The sequence below is a fragment of the Phodopus roborovskii genome, unplaced genomic scaffold (genome assembly GCF_943737965.1).
Source record: "Phodopus roborovskii unplaced genomic scaffold, PHOROB, whole genome shotgun sequence".
NCBI classification, from domain to species: Eukaryota; Metazoa; Chordata; class Mammalia; order Rodentia; family Cricetidae; genus Phodopus; species Phodopus roborovskii.
Genome location: NW_026126517.1, coordinates 52,712,320 through 52,734,732, shown reverse-complemented (window position 1 = coordinate 52,734,732; position 22,413 = coordinate 52,712,320). Strand labels below are relative to the sequence as shown.

The 22,413-nt window shown below is 38.3% G+C and overlaps 1 protein-coding gene across 9 annotated transcripts in view; it reads left to right on the top strand.

The window, feature by feature from the left end:
* Positions 1 to 22,413, top strand: part of Mlip (muscular LMNA interacting protein) — a 231,115-nt gene that overhangs the window by 365 nt on the left and 208,337 nt on the right. For 2 of the 9 annotated variants that reach the window (XM_051197989.1, XM_051197987.1), the window contains exon 1: positions 11,504 to 11,800. The exons of the other annotated variants lie outside the window; for them this stretch is intronic. The gene's annotated coding sequence lies outside the window, so the exon portion shown is untranslated. Of the gene's footprint in view, positions 1 to 11,503; positions 11,801 to 22,413 lie in introns of those variants that run through there. 9 annotated transcript variants of the gene reach the window in all.

Sequence of the window (22,413 nt, the reverse complement as noted above, 5' to 3'; positions counted from 1 at the left end):
GCAAACTTGATTTGAATGAAATCTCCCTCCACTTTCAAAGCTGATGTCCCTTACCCCGAGCTTTTGCTGTGTGTGCCTGATTTATTGTTTAACTTATTGATACAAAGAATGATTAGTGTTCAGAGACAAGTTTCCTGGGGGAATATAACAAACATTCACCAAAGAAAATGCTGTAGAATATATTAATGTTTTATGAAGTAAGTTTTATAAATGTAGGTTAATGTTTTCTCATTATATAAAAGCTTGGATTTCTTTTTTTGGACATAGAAATTGTAAAAGCAACATTACTTGGATGCTAAACATGAAACAGTTGTCAGTTAACTGTAGTCACTTACATGTTCTTCCCACTACAACATGCTCTGCCTGGCCCACCTAATGGGTTTTGGTATAACTTTGCTTGAAGGCTTACTATGGTTACAAAGCAAATACTAGATTCATTCACGCCTCATTTTACCAGCAACAGAGCAGCATAAAGCTAAGCAGTAATGATTTTGTTAAGGCCCCCTTGCATAATCGTATTGTTCTAGATATCTGAAGTTACTGATAGTAAAAGCTAAAAATGGAAAAACCATCCTGACTTGAATGTTCCTGAAGAAAATAAAAATTTCAATTACTTAAAGACATTTTGGATAATATTTAATGTTTCTTAAAGGACTCAGGTCATCATTTTTTTGAGTAATAATTGTGGATGCTGTGTAGCATATGATGACCACAGAGTATTTTTTGTTTTTACTTTATGCAAAGGTCAAGTGTTAGAGAAATAACTATGGCTTTTGAGTCAGAAATATCGGCATGGAAATTATTGCTCTCAACTTCCAAATGAAAAACTTTGGAACTTTGTTCAACCATTTTGAACCTCAGGTAACTTGTGTATATGACATGGGCAGTAATAACTAACTTGAAGGGTTTTGTGAAGACTAAAAGCTGTAATGTGTGTACAGGAAGTCTCTAGAATTACTCTGTTTTCACATTGGCTTGGCTTGACTTAGTAAAAAAGCATATATCCCAAACACACACACACACACACACACACACACACACACACACACACACACACACACACACTCACAAATTATAAAAAGAGAAAGCAGAAATTAATTTCAAAGCAAAAGCAGAATCCAGATCCCTAAGTGTAAATGCTGAGTGTTATAACACCCTGATCAAAATATGTGACTAGAGTGCTGCTTTGAACAAGTGTCAACTCTTAACTCCGAGTTAGTTTTGCAAATAAACACAGTGGACTTGGGGGCAAATGTACAAAGTGAAAATGGTCTCTTATTATTTGGTGTGATTTGATGTATTAACTTTTTACTCTCAGAAAGGTCAGTCATCTTGTCTGCCTCATGCTATCTTGAAACCAGCTATAAATCTAAAGGAGAGAAAAAAAAAAAGTAGTCTTCTTAGAGGAAACCATTGTCCCACAACTCATGTACATGACTGTTGCAGAGACCTCAAGTGTCTCTTATTAACTTTCAGAAGACTGGAGGACAGTATTTCAGTGGATGAGAAAGTACAGGAGAATCAGTTTATAGTATAGAGACAGCCCACAGGGAGGGACGGGATACACAAAATTAGTCTGGGGAAACTGATGTGAACAGCCTAGCAAGCTGCATGTGTTAGATACTGTTCAGATGCCGTGATTCTGATGGTATTGATACCAAGGAAAGACAAATTCATGGTCATTGTTTACTGTACAAGAGAGCTGAGAAATGTTAATACATCTTAGGAAAAAATGAACCCAAATGTAGTGAACGTACAGTTGTTTTGCGGCTATACATCCAAACATATTCCTGGCTGGGGTACTGCTTTCTTTATCAATGTCAACATAACTCAGTATATTTAGTTTGCTAAAATTAGTTCAAATATATTTTATATGGAGTTAACATCATTCTAAAAATTATTCAGTTTATTTTAAAAAATATTTCTTAAATTGTTTTTTAAAAGAGAGAATATTTTGCTACCCAAAATTTTAATATGTGCACCTTGCTTAAAGTTGTGTCTCTCTAGACTTTAATGAACAATGTTGTAAAATAATGTATCACACTGTAAAGTAACACACATAGTCTCATTCTCAATTTAAAGTTAATATCTGAATGAATGAATAAGAAATCACTAGCCTGCAGCATTTTGAAAGGCATTAAGTTATTCTACTAGAGACAGACAACACTGAAGGGGCAGTCTTAACTATCTTTTGTCCTATAGTGAGTGAATTAAATATTATTTTTTGTATGTATACATGAATGTGAGTATATTCATGTTCACATGTTCAAATGTATGTGGATGCACATGCACTTGTGCTTTTGTGAAACTGGAGGGCCAAGGTTGATGTTGGATATTTCTGAGTCTTTTAATTCACTTTATTTATTGAGGTAGAATCTCTAGCTGACTCCAGTTGGTCTGGATGGCCAGCTTACTCTAGGTATCCTCTGTTGCTACACCCATAAGTGTTGCGATTAAGGACAGGGGACCCATCGCTCTGGCTTTGATGTGGGTGCTGGGCATCTCAACTCCAATTGTTGTATCAGCCTGGCGAACCTTTATCCACTGAACCATATCTTCAGCTCTATTTTTAAATGTTGATATTTGCTTTTGTCCTGAATTTATTGATGTTTATTCACTAAAAGTAAAGATTCCTAGGTGCTGTATTCTTTTTTCTTTCTTTTTTTTTTTTAATTTTTAGTTTTTTTATTTTACATATCGATCCCAGTTCCCTCTCCCTCCCTCCCTTCTTCTTTCTCCCTTTCTCCCCCTCCCCCTACTCCACATGTAGGGTGATACCATCCAGGAGGAGCCATCTAAATCTGTCAAGTCATTTGAAGTAGAGACTAGGACATCTTACCTGTCTCTAGGTTAAGGGAGTATCCCTCTATGGGGGCTATGCCAGCAAGATCCTTTTGTGTACCAGGAATACATCCTGGTTCCACTGTCTGATGTTCCTTAGACTGCTCAGGCCTTCTATCTGAGACCTATGTTCAGGGGGTCTGAGTCAGTCCCATGCTGGATTCCCAGGTATCAGTCTGGGGGCCCATTAGATCCTCCTTGTTCAAGTCCACTGTCTCTATGTGTTTCTGCAGCGTGGTCTTGTCCTCCCTCTCTGCATCTGGGTTCTAGTTTGGCTCAGTGTTTAGTTGTGGGTGTTTGCTTCTGTTTCCAACAGGTACTAGATGAGGGCTCCATGATGGATAAGTTAGTTGTTGATCTTATTATCAGGGAAGGGCATTTATGGTAGCCTTTCCACGGTTGCTCAAATTGTTAGTTGGAGTCAGTCTAGTAGGTAGGTCTCTGGACATTTCTTTAGGTTCAGTTTTCTCTTCAATCCTATAATGGCTCCCTCTTTTATGTTCCCAGTCTCTCTCATTTCTGTCTTCCATTCCTCGCCTAAGTCAGTCTTCCTAGTCCCAAGTACTGTCCTTCCTTCCATTCTCTTTCTCCTAGTTCCCTATCCACTCACTGCCCCCTCCCACTCCCCATGTGCTCTGGAGAACTTGTCCCTTCCCCCTTCTGTGAGGGACCTTATATGAATCTCTTAGAATCCACCTTGTATCCTAGTTCCTCTGGTGGTGTGAATTATAGGCTGGTGATCCTTTGCTCTATGTCTAAAATCCATATATGAGTGAGTACATACTGTGTTCCTCTTTTTGTGACTGGGTTACCTCATTCAGGATGGTTTCTTCAAGTTCCATCCACTTGCCTGCGAATTCAAGATTCCCTTGTTTTTTTCCCGCAGAGTAGTATTCTATTGTGTAGATGTGTCTTCTTTATCTATTCTTTAGTTGAGGGGCATCTAGGTTGCTTCCAGGTTCTTGCTATTACAAATAATACTGCTATGAACATAGTTGAGCACATGTCTTTGTTTCATGGATGTGGATCATTTGGGTATATGCCTAAGAGGAAGATTGCTGGGTCCTGTGGTAAACTAATTCCCATTTTCCTGAGGAACCACCATAGTGATCTCCAAAATGGCTGAACAAATTTGCACTCCCACCAGCAGTGGAGGAGTGTTCCTCTTTCTCCACATCCTCTCTAGCATAAGTTGTCATTGTGTTTCTAATTTTATACATTCTGGCAGGAGTAAGATGGTATCTCAAAGTTGTTTTGATTTGCATTTCCCTGATAGCTAAGGACCTTGAGCACTTTCTTAAGTGTCTTTCAGCCTTTTTTTGATTTCCTCTATTGAGAATTCTCTCTTCAGTTCTGTACCCCATTTTTTAACAGGGTTATTTGGTGTTTTGTTGACTAGTTTCTTGAGTTCTTTGTATAATTTGGAGATCAGCCCTTTGTCAGATATAGGATTGTTGAAAATCTTTTCCCAGTCTGTGGGCTGCTATTCAGTCTTGTCAACTGTGTCCTTTGCCTTACAGAAGCTTCTCGGTTTGAGGAGGTCCCATTTATTAATTGTTGATCTCAGTGTCTGTGCTACTGGAGTTATGTTCAGGAAGCAATCTCCTATACCAATTTGTTCAAGGGTACCTCCCACTTTCTCTTCTAACAGGTTCAGTGTGGTTGGATTTATGTTCAGGTCTTTGATCCATTTGGACTTGAGTTTTGTGTGTGACAATAGACATGGGTCTATCTGCAGTCTTCTACACGCCCTCATCCAATTGTGCCAGCATCATTTGTTGAGGATGCTTCTTGCCCCCCCCCATTGTATACTTTTAGCTGTTTTGTCAAAAATCAGGTTTTCGTAGGTTTGTGGGTTAATATCAGGATTTTGATTCGATTCCATTAGTCTACTTGTCTATTTTTGTGCCAATACCAGGCTGTTTTCAGGACAATAGCTCTGTAGTGGAGCTTAAAGTCAGGGATGGTGATACCTCCTGAAGTTCTTTTATTGTACAAGGTTGTTTTGGTTATCCTGGGTCTTTTGTTTTTCCATATAAAGTTGATTATTATCCTTTCAAGGTCAGTGAAGAATTGTGGTGGGATTTTAATAGGGATTGCATTGAATCTGTAGATTGCTTTTGGCAAGATTGCCATTTATACTATGTTTATCCTACCTATCCACGAGCATGGGAGATCTTTCCATTTTCTGGTATCTTCTTTAATTTCTTTTGTTAAAGACACAACGTTCTTATTATATAGGTCTTCATTTATTTGGTAAGCATTACCCCAAGATACTTTATGATGTTTGTGACTATTGTAAAGGGTGATGTTTCTCTGATTTCTTTGTCAGCCCTTTTGTCTTCTGAATATAGTAGGGCTACTAATTTTTTTGCATTTATCTTGTATCCTGCTAGTTTGCTGAAGATGTTTATCAGCTGTAGGAGTTCCCTGGTAGAGTTTTTTGGGTCGCTTATATAAACTATCATATCATTTGCAAATAGAGAAAATTTGATTTCTTCCTTTCCAATTTGTATCCCCTTGATCTACTTTTGTTTTCTTATTGCTTTAGCTAGAACTAACAATATTGAAGAGATATGGAGAGGGCAGCCTCTCTGATGTTGACTGTTGGTTTACTGTATATTGCTCTTATTATGTTATCCCTGATCTCCCCACGACCTTTATCATGAAAGGGTTTTGAATTTAGTCAAAGGCTTTTTCAGCATCTAAGGAGATGATCATGTGGTTTTTCTTTTTCATGGTGGATCATGTTGATAGATTTTTGTATGTTAAACCATCCCTGCAACCCGGGATGAAGCCTACTTGGTCATGGTGGATGATTTCTCTGATGTATTCTTGGATTTGGTTTGCCAGTATTTTATTGAGTATTTTTGCATCAATGTTCATCAGGGATATTGGTCTGTAGTTTTTTTTCTTAGTTGTGTCTTTTCGTGGCTTGGGTACCAAGGTGATTGTGGCCTTGTAGAAAGAGTTTGGTAATGAACCTTCTGTTCTATTGTGTGGAACAATTTGAAGAGTATTGGTATTAGCTCTTCCTTGAATTTCTGGTAGAAATTCTGGTAGAATTTCTGCACTGAAGCCATCTGGCCCTGGGCTTTTTTTTGTTTGGAAGGCTTTTGATGACTTCTTCTATTTTGTTAGGGGTTATTGGTCTATTTAAGTTGTTTGTCTGTTCTTGATTTAATTTTGGTAAGTGATAGTTATCCAGAAATTTGTCCATTTACTTGAATTTTCAAATTTTGTAGAGTACAGGTTTTCAAAATACGACCTGCAAATTGTCTGGATTTCCTCTATGTCTGTTGTTAGTCCCCTTTTTGTTTCTGTTTTTGTTAATTTGCATGTTCTCCCTCTGCTTTTTCGTTAGTTTGGATAAAGGTTTGTCTATCTTGTTGATTTTCTTGAAAAACCTGCTCTTTGTTGCATTGATTTTTTTGTATTGTTTTCCTGGTTTCTATTTTATTGATTTCAGCCCTCAAATTGATTATTTCCTGGCGTCTACTCCTCCTGGGTGAGTTTGTTTCTTTGTGTTCTAAGGCTTTCAGTTTTGCTGTTAATTCTCTAATGTGACTATCCTCTCTTTTCTTCATATGGACACTTAGTGCAATGAACTTACCTTGTAACACTGGTTTCAAGGTGTCCCATAAGTTCAGGAGTTCAGGAATGTTGTGTCCCCATTCTCATTGATTTTTAGGAAGTCCTTAATTTCTTTCTTTATTTCTTCTTTGACCCAGGTATGGTGCAATTGTGCATTGTTCAATTTTCATGAGTTTTTAGGGTTTCTGTGATTTGTGTTGTTGAATTCCAATTTTAAAGCATGATCTGATAAGATACAGGGGACTATTCCATTTTTTTTTTTTTTTTTTTTTGTATCTTTTGAGGTTTGTTATATCGCCTAGTATGTGGTCAATTTTAGAGAAGGTTCCATGTGGAACAGAGAAGAAGGTATATTTTTTGTGTTTGGATGGAATGTTCTATAGATGTCTGTTAAACCCAGTTGAGACATAACTTCTGTTAGTTCTTTTGTTTCTTTGTTAAGCTTCTGACTGGTGGTCCTGTCTAGTGGTGAGAGTGGTGTGTTGAAGTCTCCCACTATAAATGTGTGAGGTTTTATGTGAGGTTTGAATTCTTTATTTTGTATGTTAGGTGTTTTGATTATTATGTGTCCAGGGGTCTTTTTTCTTTGGTCCAGTCTATTTGGTGTTCGGTATGCTTCTTGTACTTTCATAGGCATGTCCTTCTTCATATTGGGAAAGTTTTCCTCAATGATTTTGTTGAATATATTTTCTGCATCTTTGAGCTGGGCTTCTTCACCTTCCTCTATGCCTATTATTCTTAGGTTTGGCCTTTTCACAGTGTTTCACATTTCCTGGATGTTTTGTGTTGAGGATTTGTTGGATTTACGATTTTCTTTGGTCGATGAATCTATTTCCTCTAGTTTATCTTCCATGCCTGAGATTCTGTCTTCCATCTCTTGAATTCTGTTGGTTAAGCTTGCATCTGTAGTTCCTGATCGTTTGCCCAGTCTTTCTATTTCCAGTATTCTCTCAGTTTGTGTTTTCTTTATTGTCTCTATTTCAGTTTTCAAGTCTTGAACCGTTTCCTTCACCTGTTTAATTATTTTTCTTGGCTTTCTGTACTTTCTTCAAGAAATTTGTTCATGTCTTCCAATTTTTTGTTTGTTTTTTTTCTTCCATTTCTTTAAGGGATTTTCTCATATCATCTTTGAGGGCCTCTATCATTTTTATGACAATACTTTTTAAGTCATTCTCTTCTGCTTCATCTGCTTTGGGGTGGTCAGTTTTAGTTGGTGTAGAGTCCCTAGATTCTGGTGGTGTTATGTTTGTCTTTCTATTGTTAGGTGTTTTCTTATTGTTAGGTATTTCCCACAGCTTCTTCCAGTAGGTGTAGGTAGGGTCTCTCTCTCTCTCTCCCTCTCTCCCTCTCCCCCCCCCTCTCTCTTTGGTACTCCCCAGGTAGGCTTAGGTGGGTCAGAGTTTCAATGTCTGGAGCTCTGGGTGGTCCAATCTCTCTAGGAAGTCTGTCCTCAGGCAGGGGCCTGGCGATGGGGGTCAAAGATCAGGCTCCAGCAGAAGACTGGTGATGGGGGTCAAAGACTAGGCTGCAATTCAGGATGTTCCATGTGCACATAGGCAGATCTAGCCTGGGCCAGCTGAGGCCTCTTTAGCAGAAGCTCGGTGATGGGGGTCAAGGGTCCAGCCCATAGGGGCTCAGAATGGCCCAGAGGGCATAGGTGGATCTCTGGGAGGGGCTAGGAACTCCAGTAGAGGACCGGTGGTCGGGGTCAGAGACCAAGCAAGTGGAAATTACTGGTCGTCTTGCGTGGACAGGTAGGTCTAGTGCGTTCAGAGCAGCTCCAGGAAGTTCCCCGAAGGTGGCAGGATTGTTGGCTCCACTCTCTGTCCCAGTGCTCAACCAGAGAGATGGGACAGTGGACTGGGTAGGGCATAGGGTAGGGGGAGGTAGGCTCTTGGCAGAGGTGGGTGGGTGTATATCAGAGCACCAGGAGTGCTCTTGATGGGGACATGGTACAGGGAGAGTGAGATCCAGGGCCAATCCAGGGAGTTCCCAGGGAAGGGTGTGGGGGGATTCCACCTGAATTGGTCCCAGACTCACCTCTAGCAGAGTTCTGGCGATGGGGGTCAAAGATGATGGGGGTCATCTACAAAGCATGACACATCAAATTATGGTACAACTAAGCATCTCCCAGTGTTACAGGTCTATTTAAACTATTTATCTGACCTTGATTTAATTTTGATGTATGGTATCTATCAAGAAATTGATCAATTTCTTTTAGATTTTCTAATTTTGTGGAGTACAGTTTTTGAACTATGATTTAATGATTCTCTGGATTTCCTCAGTCTTGTTATGTCTGCCTGTGTGTTTCTGACTGTTAATTTGGATATTCTTTATCTGCCTCTTAGTTAGTTTGCATAAGGGTTTTTCTATCTTGTTGATTTTTTTCAAAGAACCAACTCTTTGTCTCATTGATTCTCTATAGTTTTGTCTTTGTTTCTACTTTATTGATTTCAGCCACCAGTTTGATTATTTCCTGTCATTTACTCCTCTTGGGTGTGTTTGCTTCTTTTTGTTCTAGAGCTTTCAGTTGTGCTGTTAAGTTGCTAGTGTAAATTTTTTACAAATCCTTTATGGAGACACTTAGTGTCCCATAAGTTTGGGTATGTTGTGCATTCATTTTCATTGAATTCTAGGAAGTCTTTAATTATTTTCTTTATTCCTTCATTGACACAGTGGTGGTTCAGTTGAGAGTTGTTCAGTTTCCATGAGTTTGTATGCTTTCTGTAGTTTGTGTTGTTGAACTCCCAATTTTAACCCATGGTGATCCAATAATATACAGAGGGTTATTCTAATATTTTTGTATCTGTTAAGTCTTTCTTTGTGACTGAGTATGTGATAAGTTTTGGAGAAAGTTCCATGAGGTGCTGAGAAGAGAGTATATTCTTTGGTGTTGAGATGGACTGTTCTGTAGATATCTGTTAGGTTCAAGTCATAACATTTGTTAGTTGTATTTTTTTTCTCTGTTTAGTTTCTGTTTGTATGACCTGTCCATTGGTGAGAACATGATGGTGAAGTCTCCCACTAGTAAGGTGTGGTGTTTGATATATGATTTAAGCTTTAGTAATCTTTTTTTTCTTCTTCTTTTTTTTCTTTTTTACAAATGTGAATGTCCTTGTATTTGGGGTAGATGCTACTTTCTTTTCATCTAATTAATATTCACAAAAAATAAAAATAGTGATGTTCAGATCTTTTAAAGCTTTCTACATTTGTCAGTGCTGAGTGAAATCACTCATAATCAGGTTGATACCATACCAAAATTTCAAACATCATAATGAAAAATTAGTTCCATTCCCAGCCCTTGAGAATGTCCTAGTCATTGGGCCTTCAAAGTCAGATTACACTAAAGCTAAGGTTTATGAAATATGGTGTAGGTTGGGGCTATTTGTGGCATATTTCAATGTGGTGATTTCCACTAACAGAGATGTTTGTTTTTTGTTTTTCCTGTTGGATTTTTGTTTTTCCTGTCTTGTGCATTCTCAACTGTGTTCTTAGGAACTCTATTTTTTTTTTTTTTTAATGACTTCCTCCAAAAGTGGTTCTGGCTGTTCTCAGAACATACAGAATACACTAGGGAATGTACTTTTTGGGGCTTCTATTGTATTTAACATACATTTGTAGGATATATTTGAGCTTGATTTAGTGTTTCTTAAGCTCATGGATAAGTGTGACATGTCTTAGCATGCTTGCAGGGGCAGTTGAGTCTTCTGAGGAACTCTGCTGTGGAATATAATTATGAGTTCATATGTTGTTCATATGAGTTCATATGTAAGTTAGTCTTTTGATTTTATATATAACTTTATATATAACTTGCATCTAATATAACCATAACTTCAAGTTATATGTCACAAAAATCTATAACATAAAGCAAATTTTGGAGTAATTTAAAAACCGGTATTAATTTCTATTTAGTATGTCTATTAAGACATAAGCAAACCAATGCAAAATATCCTGGCTGTTCATCAAAATGCCTCTTATTTAGACTAAAGTATATCCACAAAAAGGTTAATTGAAATCTTGAAATGAAAAGAAACTATTCATACATTAATGTAGTAAAAATAGCCATGTACCTTAGAGCATTCTAAGATTTTGTGGTTTAAGAGATAATAAAATCCAATAATCCCTATATGTTATTGTGATGTGTCTCAGAAAACAATCTCATTGTCCAAAGTGTTGAATGAAGGTTCAATGATGTCATAAAATAATAAGAGAGTGTGTGATCTCTTTTTATATTGAAAGTTGTTAGATGTAATGCAACACTGTAGTAGATTTTGGAATGTTGTAAATATTGCTTCCTTAAGTAAAAGAAGCTCTCAAGATTTTGATTTTCATTTTTCATTTAATTTTTAAAAATTTCACATATTGATCTGAACCAGATCAATTCTCACCTGTCTATAAAAATCCATGTTACGTGCCTGCATGTGACTCTGGGGTGCAGATATGTTGAGGGTGGAGAGGACTTCTAAGCGGCTGCTAACTCAGTGGATATCACCCTCAAGGAGCTCAGCATTAGAAAAAAAATGTGTTTATGTGACCTTTGACAAATCACTTAACCTGTGGGTTCCTTATCTACAAAGTGATGGTTTTACAAGGAATGTTGAACTGTGTAGCATTTTATGTGTATGAAAAATGTTCTCTATCTGTGAATTCAGTAAATCCTTTGCAACCATAAGCAATCTTGAGACTTTTTTTTTTTTTACATGTAAAATGTGTTGGTAGAAGTTATTGCTATTAGCTGAAGCCTTTTTAAGTATGGAATTCACAGTTCAATAATCATGGATTAAATTGTGTATGTTTTTGCATTTTTTAAAACTAAGAAACAAACAAACAAACAAACAAACAAAAACCTCAGGAATTTGATCATAGGAGAAAGTCGTGGAATAAGTGAAGATAATTTAAGAGTCTCGATATTTGTATATAAAGATCAAAATAAAATAGTATTTTCTCATAATATTACAACATTGTGGTTTCATCAGTAAAGAAAACTTAGAACATATAGATAACTGTTTTAAATGCCATTTCCAAAATGGCCCCTTCAGCCGTGACTCATTCTGTTTTGTAGTTTTCACCATCCCCTGCAGAGCACCTGACACAGATATCTCAGTTCACTAGCTGCTTTAATTTTAGCCCCTCTGCATCACAGCAGGTTTGAGGCTCAAGAGTGGTGAAATCCTAGCCAGTGTTTTCTCGTTCTTTTTTTACCCCTGTTGACAAAAGCGAGGGTTGGTGAATGTTAGAACCCAGGGGGAGTTAAGAAGTGCGACTGATAAGGATCCAGGCTTCTGCTTTCTGGTTCAAATCCAGTTCTTGAAGCCATCCAGCCTTTTGAGAACCACTGCTAATTAAAGCACTGTCTGCTGATAATGTAAGTCCGGGATGCGCTGTTTGAATAGCTCTTTGGTTGTAGCTGTGTGTGTGATGGCGAATGCGAGGTGGATGGATTGCAGGCTGTAAACTCAGCTTTCAAAGTGACATTTAGAGCACACAGTATGAGGGGGAAAATATGTTGCAAGTTTTCATCGTGGGAATTACAATTATGTGTAAGTTCAGTCCCAAGCACGATTCCCCGTAGGGGATGAGGAATAGATGATCACCGAGGTGGAATTACATTGCTACATGACCTTCATGAAAACAGGATGGTTTCAGAGACTTTCTGCAGAATAGCTGTGGTTTAATTGCTGGCCTGTTGCAAATGCTTTCTACCTAAACACCTCCCAAGGCTCCTTTCAGGAGCTTTCTGAGTTAATGCGCATTTTCTTGCATGGGTAGCCTCTGGGGAACAAACTCCCACCTCCTCATCTTATTCTCCAAAATAGGCCTGTGCCTTTGTAAATATCAGGATGCTGCGATCCAGGGATCGCCTTATGATTTTAAACTTGATAACCTTCATCTTAGAAGATCAGAAAGCCAGAAAGCCAGTAGGATTGCTTTTTCAAGCCTGCTATAATTTCTCTGGGGACATCATGTCATAGTGTGAGGCTGAAGGCAGAAAATGTCAGCATGAATTAACAAGCTTATTGCAGAGAGTGGGGTTCTCTTTAGCCTGTGGGAAGTGAAATAAAATCTTTACCAATAAAATCTTTACCATTCTGGTTTCTTTTTTTTTTTTTTTTTAAGTTGGCTCAGCTTCTCAGCTGGGAATTCCTGCAGATTTTGTCATGCTTTTTGCTCTCCTTCCCTGTAGGTATATTTATTCACCCACCCACCCACCCACCCACCCTTCCATACATCCATCCATTCATCCTTCCCATTCATATGAATGCATTCATTCCTCAGTCTAAATGCATTGATTCATTCATCCATACAGCTGGGCAGTATCTAGTTTGTTCATTTCCTGGCTACTGCTACTGTTATGTCTGAGGTACAGAATGAGGTGCTCCCCTTAGACTTCCACAGAACTCTTTTATAAATTTAAGAGCACCATAGTGGAGGCTCTGTGGGATTTTCTTTCCTTGACTGGAAGGAACCCTTAGGGTTTATAAAGTACCCATTAGAGTCTTTTCTTCCTTCCTTCCTTCCTTCCTTCCTTCCTTCCTTCCTTCCTTCTTTTCTTTTTCTTTTTTTTTTCTCTACAACTCAGCTTCATCCCACAGCTCAGTTCTATTTCTTGTTCCCCAGGAAACTCTCTTCTCCTGCCAGATCTCTTAATTTTAAAACTTCCCTTTGAGTGGCCAGGAGACACTTGCTTCACCCATCAGACATCTTGGACAAGAAGCTCCTTGATTTATTTTCAAACACTTTATTCATTTTTGGCGTGTGTGTGAGTGTGTGTGTGTGTGTGTGTGTGTGTGTGTGTGTGTGTGTGTGTGTGTAGGTAGAAGTTCTCCTGGATCTGGAAATACCAGCAGTTTGAGTCTTTCAAGCATAGGTACTTGGAACCAAACTCAGGTCCTCTGCAAGAGCAACACATGGCCTTAACCACTGAGCATCTTCCTACCTGCCCCAATTCATTTTTATAGCTTTTTCTCAATGTTTTATTCACGTTGGAGATTCTTTGCAATTAATAAGCAATGAATGTCACTTTTAAAATTCTAATTTTAGATTTTTATTTGGTCATTGAGGTAGAGCACTGATATGCAGTTCAGGCTGGCCTAGAACTCCTTGTATATCCCATGCTGGCTTTGACTCCAACTCCCTTCTCTCTTAGCCACCTGATTGCTAAGATTAAAGTGTGTGCCATCAGGCCTGGGTTGTTGTACAATTTTATTCTGTATCAGGAGATGCTATAGTCAGAATGTGTCCCCTCTAACTAATTTGAACTAGCCAATGGGGTGCTATGGAGGACTGGGGTTCTTTATGGGTGTGGATAATTAAGTTATGTGGTTAGAGCCCTAATGAGTGAGATTAGGATCTTATTCTTCTGTGTATGAGGACAGAACAACTCTCTTTTTCTTTTCTGCCATTTATTCATTCCTCTATGTGAGGACACATGGGAGTCACCATCTCTACTAAAAAATAAGCCAAGCCTTTACCAGACATAAAACATTCAGTGCCTTGATCTTGAACTCCGAGCCTCAGGGCTGTGAGAAAGTAAAGTTCTATTCTTTATAAATGATTTAGACTTAGGTTCTTGGTCAAGCAGCACACATGAAGAATGATGTTCACAGCATTGTGTGAAACTATTGTGTAAACTATCACCTGGCATGCCAACATACATAGATCTTAAAAATTCAAATTCTATTCTCATGTACTGGATTGACTTCCATATTTCATCCATCTCTGTTTTCTTTGAGTTGCTTGCCTGTAGTTTTAACTATTCTCTAAATTCTTTAGAAGTTATTCTATACCTTTTCATTAAGGGCTGTTACTATGGGATCTCTACTTCTTGGTGGTGATATGTTATTATTTTTATTTCTGAGTTGGGATTTCTACATTCAGAGCTACTGTCAGTTGATAGCTTCTGGGAGAGGGATAGTCACTTTTCTATGGGTGTGTCCTCTGGTGGGTAGACTACTCTCCAGTGAAGGCCACACACCCAGGAGTATATAGCAGCAAAAACTATAGTTGATATGTTAAGAACAAAAGAGAGAGCACAATTTGGGTAAGTGGGAAAGAGGATGGATCTGAGAGTACTGGGGGAAGGGATGGAAAATGCATTATAAAATATTCTTAAAGAACTCGTTGGTGGCACAAGCTTTTAATCCCAGTTCTCAGGAGGCAAAGGCAGGTGGATCTCTGTGAGTTTGAGGTCAGCCTGGTCTAAAGAACAAGTTCCAGGAAGGCTCCAAAGCAATTCAGAGAAACCCTGTCTCAAAACAAAACAAAACAAAACAAAACAAACAAAGAACAAATCCAAAAAAACCAAAACAACAACAACAATAACAAAAAAGGGGGGGACAAGAAAGAATGTAGGTAACATAACTAAAATGATCCCATTTTAGAGGTTTAAAAACCGTGATTTGTGTGGCCATGATGTATACATGGTAACCCATCTATCTCGCTGTACCGTAGACCTTCAATGTGGATTCTTAGGCAGGGATGAGGAGGAGCGATAGAAAACATCCCGGTGTATGTGTGAGTGTGTTGCATGTCCAAAAGAGCTCCAACACATAGTAAGCAGCAATGACTGATACAAAGATTTATTAAAACCCATTTCTCCAGTGCTGGAGATCAAAAGCCACACTGGGTTACCCATTATTCAGAATATCTTAAAGTTTCCCTCTTTATCTGCCATTTTCCTTCCTTGTACTTATTTTTCCAGGAAATTATATTTCTCAAGGTCTTTATATAAAAGTTTTCCTATGAAACATGCAGACTAATAGTCAGAAGAACACCATAGGATTTACATTCCTGTAGCTTTTCTTGAGTGAAACAGTTCCTGAAACCCAAATATCCAACAATATGCTTTCAGGTAGGTGATTTTATTTATTAGAAGAAAAGACAGATATACATACTTGATTACAACAATGCTTATGAATATTGTTCACAAAAATAATAAACACAGTAGAAAATTGCTAATCCATGATGCCAATATCTAAGGGAATTTAGAGGCATGGGTGTACTAGACCTTGCTTTTTATTATTTTTCTAGAAAACACAGCTTTTTTTTATATAATTTTTTATTTAATTTTATATAACAAAGTCCAATTAAATGAAAACAAACATTTATACACAATATTTGGGAATTTGGGCGTCGTTCTTTCCAAACTACTTCCTGCTGGTAAGGGGCGCTGTCTTGGGGGATTCGAAGAAGATTCAGATATCCTAGCTGTAGTCTGTAGGGCTGTTTTGTCCAGCTGTTTGGAATGTAGGGTCAGCTTGTACTCTATTTCAGGCGGTCTGGTGTGATCAAACCACATTAGTCTGGAAGGAATCCACATCTTTTCATTTTCTGTGGAAACAAAAATAGAAATCCTTTTCCCCAGTAACTTGGAAAACACAGCTTTTATGCACAGTAGAAGCATCATAGATCATCCATGTCACAGATGTTAACGTGAAAATCCATGAATGCATTTGTTCAGGACAGCCCTATTTGCCAAACCCTATTGATCTCTTTTTTCCTTTTCTTTTTCTTTTAAAATTTTACTTTTCATTTTTATATACCAACCCCAGTTCCTCCTCCCTCTCCTTCTCTTACTCCTACCTCTCTCCTTCCCACCCCTCCCATCCACTCCTCATGAGATGACTCAGAGGTTAAGAACACTGGCTGCTCTTCCAGGGGTCCTGAGCTCAGTTCCCAGCAAACACATGGTGGTTTACAACCATCTGCAATGAGATCTGGTATCCCCTTTTCTTTTTATTTATTCTTCTCTTATACAGTACACCCTGACCAGTTTTCCTTTCTGCCACTCTTCCTAGTTCCCCCACACATCCTCTTTACCCCAGATCACCTGCATCTCCATTTTTCTTCAGAAAAGAAGACTCCTAGTGATATCAACTGATCAGGGTATAACAAGATGTAATAAGAATAGGCACAAACTCTCCTATTAAGGCTATACGAGGCAACTGGGTAGGAGGAAAGGGGTCCCAAGAGCAGGCAAAGGAGTCAGCACATTTCTCCTTCACTCTTAGGAGTTCCATTAAAACCCTAAGATAAACAACATCTATCTGTCATATCTATCTGTCTGTCTGTCTGTCTGTCTGTCTATCTATCTATCTATCTATCTATCTATCTATCTCTCTGTATATCTATATCTATGTATATCTATATATATGCAGAGGATCTAGGTCAGACCCACATGGGCTCCCTGATTGTGTCTTCAGTTTCTGTGAGTCCCCGTGAGCCCTGCTTAGTTGATTCTGTGAGCAGTATTCTCGTGTCCTTGGCTCCTCTGGTTCCTACAATCTTAAATGTCAACATAAGGATAATTCAGTGGGATAGGTTTTATTTTTTTTACTTTTACTGAAATTTCAAATAACTTTTGGTAATAAGCTCATATTTTTATGACTGTGTTGATTGTTGAAAGTGTATCAGTAGGGATTTCAAGGCCATCTGAGACTTGGTGCTGTATTCATCTGACAGCAGGTCTATAGAAGCCTCGAGTACATTTATCCTTCTGCTTTGTAAGGTTGGCCACCTGGAGACTGCAAGTTCCTCACGGTCAGGAACCTTTTATTCTTGGTACTTTATCATCCAGATTAACGTGGAATGGTACTCTTAAAACTTTGAGCTGCATAGTCATAGCTTTTATATGCCTAAGTGCCTGTGTGGGCATGTATGTGTATTAGACTATATATAATTTGATATGTTTTGGAGATCCATAAGTAAACCTAAATTACACTCTCAAGCTTTAGCCACGTATGAAAAGCTGGTAGTTTGACACATTTCAAGGGCTGTTTTTAAAGGATGTTGAGGAGTATCTCAGGATGGGATATACCCCAAGGGGAGAGACAGACAGGATACTTAGGTTTTTCTTCATGAAAAGTAATAATCCACAAGTATGAGGATTGCCTTCTCATCCTAGCTGCTTTCCAGCTCAGCCTCTCCATTCATGATTATGAATATGAATTGAGTTGTCTTTCGTAGAATCTTCTTTATGATATGAAGAGTTAGAATACAAGAACGTTTGATGCTGTGGCTTGGTGGAGCCCTTGGCACCCTTGTGTGGATTGATGGCAACAACTGTGATGTTGGCTGCTTTGTGGGCTATTAGCATCGGCAGTAGCATCACCAGAGAGTTATGTGAGAAAGCAAGCCAGAGTATGACAAGAGGGACATAGCATTTTCTACTTGTTTGCCAGTAACCCTGATCAAAAAACAATGAAGTAAAGAGATTGTGAAAATTTCTCTTAGTGTATAAAAATATCAATAGGGATGCTTTTATACTTTTCATATATAATATTTAAATTTTTTAATTTATTTTTGACTGCTTCATATACATATGTAATACGTTTTGGCCATACTCATCCTTCTTCCCTCTCTTGTACTACCCTCCTAATCCCTCTCTAACATTCTCCTTCCTCCTACCAAGTCTCCATCCTGTTTTCATGTTTAGTTTTCTTCTTTCTTTGAGACCCATTGGGTTTAATCAGGGCTACATGTGTGGGCATGAATGTAGAGCTCTGCAGAGGCAAAAGGCTTTCAGTTCATTTCTTATCCTCCTTTTATTCTTTTCTCCACCCAGCCATATCACTCCTGTCTCTACCACCTTAGTGATGGGATTAAAGGCAGGTGATCCCAAGTGCTGAGATCACCTTTGTGTGAGCTGTTTTCCTTTAAGACTGGCTCAATTTCATGTAGTCAGTGTGGCCTTGAACTAACAAAGATCTGTCCACTTCTTAATCCTAAATCTTGGGATTAAATGTGTGTTCCACTACTACCTTGCTTCTGTAACTAACTACTCTGGCTACTTTGCTATTTTGATGTTCAGTGACTTTAATAAATCATAAACAATATATCACCACACTCCTCTTTGTGTGGGAATACCCATGAGCTCCTCTCTCCATCCATGACTGAAAGTTAATAGGCTTCTTCTTGTATATATAGTTCCTATGCAGGGATGAAGCTTTAGTCTAAATAATCTTAATCAATAAAACAATAAAAACCAGGAGTCAGATATTAGGGTAAAGCAGAGAACCAGAGGAGCAGCCACCAGTTGCTTCCTACCTGTCTCCTTCCTCTGTCCAAAAAAGTCTCCACCCCACCTTATCACTTCCTGTCTCCACCTCCTGAGTGCTGAGATTAAAGGCCTGAGCCTCCACCACCCAGCTTCTATGGTTAACTAGTAGCTATATCTGCCCTCTGACCTCCAGGAAAGCTTTATTTGTCAGAACACAAACAAAATATCACACTACACAGGCATCCATAGTTTTGATTTCATAACTTCCATGGCCATATCATACCTGTAAGACAACATCATATTGCCTTCCTCTTTATTTGGTTCTTAGATTATTTCTGTTCCCTCTTTTGCAATGTTCCTTAAACTTTACAGAGTGATGCCAGTGTCGTCATCAATGCTGAACACGCAACAGTCACTATTTTCAGCACCCTTGGCCAGTCTCAAATCTAACCATTAATTATTGCTCACTGACAAGGGACATTTTTAAAATTAAGGCCAAGGACACCACCAGTCCATAGATGTAAACATAGATATTTAAGAGGCTGCTTGACAAAATGTTTACTCATCAAAACAAAAATAGTAGAATCACCCCCATGCCTATGACCTGCCTAGCCTAGGACTAAATCCACAGTACCAGGTGTGAACTCCCTCGTAATGAAGCAGGGCTCAAGAATGATCAGAAATCAATTTGTCACTCCCATAAATAGTCACATCACTGGCGTACTATTGAGCACCTCTTGCTTTGTAGCTGGTGTTGGAACATGCAGGGTTGAAAGCTGGGGAAGACTGCTGCTAACTAATCCTGCATAGCAACTGCTGGCCCTATGGAAGGTAGCCAGTAGGAAGGAAGCTTCCAATTCAGTTTTTGCTTTACTTCTTTGTATTCTTCAGCTGAGCTGTGTGGCATCTTCAGCAATAGGTTCTTACTATCCTGTTTTGGTGGCAACCAATGGCAGTGGCCATCACCTGTACAGTTTTGGAGGCCACTGTGTCCTCCTTGGTCAACAAGGCCCAGGGAGGTGTCCCATACCTGGCACTGGGAGTTTCATCTAATAACAGCTTCTGGGACCAGCATTATTCACCAATGCATATCACTTATGTTCAAAGAAATATTTAAAAAATACTTCATGTGTCTCTGTCTATATGCATGTACAAATGAGTTTCCTTTGATATACAGAAAGTTTGTTTTGTTTTGTCAATTATTGGTCCTATTTTCTGTGCTACCAGAGTTCTATTTAGAAAGTCCTCACCTGTAATTATGTGTTGAAGGATACTCCCTTCTTTTTCCTCTAACAGTTTTAAGGTGGTAGGTCCTTGACCGCATTTGGTGTTGAGTTTGTACAGTGAGAGGTAAGAATCTAGTTTTGGGGAGATCTAAGAGCATGCACTGCTCATGAAGAGGACCTGAGTTCATTTCCCAGTCCTCGTGTCTTATGGCTCACAACACTCTGTAACTCCAGTCCAAGGGATCCAGTGTCACTGGCCTCCATGGGTACTTGTATTTATGTGCACACCCCTACATCCTCACATACACATAGCTAAAAATAAAATTGATCCTTAAAGAAAGAGAATCTAGCTTCATTCTATAGGATGATATCCAGTTTTTCAAGTATCATTTATTGAAATTATCTTTTCTTCAGTATGTACCTTATCATAATGTTAAAAATCAGGTCAATACAGTTGCACTGACTTATATTTGGATTTTCTTTTTTTTTATTCACTTAGCTTCCTGTCTAGTATAATGCTAGTACTATACTGTGGTTATTACTGTGGCTAGGTAGTGTACTTTGAAATCAGATATGGTGATACATATACATACAGTATTCCTTTTGGTCAGGATTGTTTTGGCTATCCTTTGGATTTTGTGTTTCCACATAAAATTTTTGATGTTCTGTGTCTGTTAAGAATGGCCCTGGAACTTTGCTTGGGTTGCATTGAATGTGAAGATTGCTTTTGGTAGGATAACTGTTTTCATGATTTTTTTTTCCAGCTAATGAAAATGAGAGATCTTTCCATCACCTTGTATTTTCCTCATTTTATTTACTTATTGTGAATGGGCTTGTTTTCCTAATTTCTTTCCTGGCATGTTTGCCACTGGTATATAGGTAGACTAGTGATTTTTTAAAAAAATTATGTTACATGTGATCACAGTTTCCCCTCTCTCTTCTCCCGTTCTTTGTCCTCACCTCCCTTCTACCTCCTACCTCCATCCACTCCTCCTCAATCTCCATTCAGAAAGGGGAGTCAACAAAGCATTACACATCAAGTTGAGGTAGGACCAGGCTCCTCCCCCTACATCAAGGTTGGATGAGGCAACCCAGCATTCGGATTGGGTTTCCAAAAGCCAGTTCAAGTGCCAGGGACTGGTCCTGATCTCACTGCTAGTGCCTTACAAAGAGACCAAGCTATACAACTGTCACACACATGCAGAAACCTACATAGGTCCCATGGAGGCTCTTTAGCTGTCCAAAGTCATGAGCTCAGGTCAGCTATTTATTTGGATTTCCCTCTCATGGCTTTGACCCTCCTGGCTCGTACAAGCCTTCTTTTCTCTCTTAGGAAGACTAGTGATTTTTATGTGTTGAGTTTGTATCATTGTGAATCCTTCCACTTCGTTAAAAATATTTATCAGCATTAAGGATTTTTTTGGTAGCACCTTGAAGGTTTCTTATGTATATGGTCATATCATTTGTATGGAAGTATATTTTCACATCTTCTCCTATTTGTTGAATTTTATTCCTTTCTCTTGTCTTATTGCTTTAGCTAAGACTCAAACACTATATTGGCTAGAGTAGGGAAAATAGAAATCCTTGTACCTGATGTCTTTCATTCTTAGTTTAATGTTTTATGACATAAGAATGCATTTTAAGGTTTCAACATATACATTTTAAGATAAATATCAGCCCATAACATTATATTTTATGATAGAGAGAGAAATGATCTTCTTGTCATTATGTCAGAGCTACAGGGCTAATGGCTAATGACATAGTGTCCTTGACCATGAAGGGAAAAGGAAAATCATCTGAGTTTTCCTCAAGTATTGTTGACTCTACATGTTAATGAGAACTGAGAGAGAGAGGAAGATGAGGACCATGGCTACGTCGCTACAATTCTGTCACCTTGCCAGTGGACAGAACATTGAGTTGGTTTATTCAAAGGTATGGAGTGTTTTTTCAAAACTACAAATGGAATTATTTTTTCCTTGTGTCACAAGGTTACCAAGGACCTTTAAATGTTATTCAGATCCTTGATCTTTCATTTTGCTCTTCATTGAGTTGTGCAGGGTGATACTGCAAGAGGAAATAAGGTCCGGGTGACAGTACATATGGCTGAGAAAAACTTGCTTTGCCCACTAACTCTCAATTTCCCCATCAAGAAAGGGATCTGTTGGACAGGTAAATTGAAATTTCTCTCCCTTGGAAGTGTGAGCTATTGAAAGTTCTGATTTCAGTGACATCACTGCAATTTTATGATTCATCTAAAGAAGGCGTAAGTCAAAATTGTTTTTGAAGTTGTTTTTTTTACCCAGAATAATGCCTCTTGTACTAGTTTTAATCATTATAATGCATTTAAAAGCACCCACCCCATCTTCCTTCCAACATCACATCTTGGTTTTTATTGTTATTAATAACCATTGAGTCAGTTAGTGCTGCCTACATGTGCAGGTGGGTAGTGGTGGATGGATAGCATCAATATGCAGAATTTAAATGTGACTTGCAAGAAATAAAACTATTATTTATAAAAGAATACGTGTTTATGTCAGTAAGTGTATTGAAAAACATATATATGCATATTATGGGAGTACCATATTTTGGGAGTTCTAATGTTAGTTTATAGGAAGGACAATATAGAATAAATATTGAGCAAAGGTTGTTTTAAATTGAAAGGAATAGTTTGTTAATTAAAAAATTTTCAGTTATGTTTTCAAATATCTGAGCTGGATTAGTTCTGTATATAGAGATGAAGGATTTTTTTAAAAA